The sequence below is a fragment of the Diaphorina citri genome, unplaced genomic scaffold (assembly GCF_000475195.1).
Source record: "Diaphorina citri unplaced genomic scaffold, Diaci psyllid genome assembly version 1.1 scaffold54928, whole genome shotgun sequence".
In the NCBI taxonomy this organism is placed as follows: domain Eukaryota; kingdom Metazoa; phylum Arthropoda; class Insecta; order Hemiptera; family Psyllidae; genus Diaphorina; species Diaphorina citri.
Window position 1 is genome coordinate 1 of NW_007432232.1, and position 458 is coordinate 458.

The following is a 458-nucleotide window of genomic DNA, read 5'->3' on the forward strand; positions in this document are numbered from 1 at the left end:
CCTTGGGCAAAACCAGTCAAGCTGTTTAACAAATGAGCATAGCACGCTGGAGTGATGTCCATTTCTCCCTGGAAGGAACAAAAACAGAGATCAAAAATACCTATTCAACCAAAACGGATAGTAACCAAATAACCCAAAGCGAAACGGATCATCAAGTGATAAGTACTTACTTAAAAATACGATGGCTTAATATTGTACTTACTTATTTATTCCTTAAATTCCTTAGAGGGGGAAAACATGTATATTGTATTGTATAAACTAAACACTAGAGAAAATATATGAAAGAACCCATTGGACGAACCACAAAAAGAAGCATTTTTAAAAGACAGACCACAGAATATAAGTGCAAAAAAATCCCGAAAGATATAAAGTTATAAAGGACCCTTTCTAGAGGAGAAATACCTTTTCATCTGCCAAAGCCGAATCATAACCGGCTGAAATTAGTATTAGGTCGGGCG

General features: G+C 35.8%; 1 long non-coding RNA gene across 1 annotated transcript; it reads right to left on the bottom strand.

Moving 5' to 3' along the window:
- Window positions 1-457, bottom strand: LOC113473655. The gene is made up of 2 exons (XR_003395575.1): window positions 403-457; window positions 1-68 (listed from the first exon to the last, which is right to left on the bottom strand). It is a non-coding gene; the product is annotated as an uncharacterized LOC113473655 (long non-coding RNA).
- Between the last annotated feature and the right edge of the window lies 1 nt (window position 458).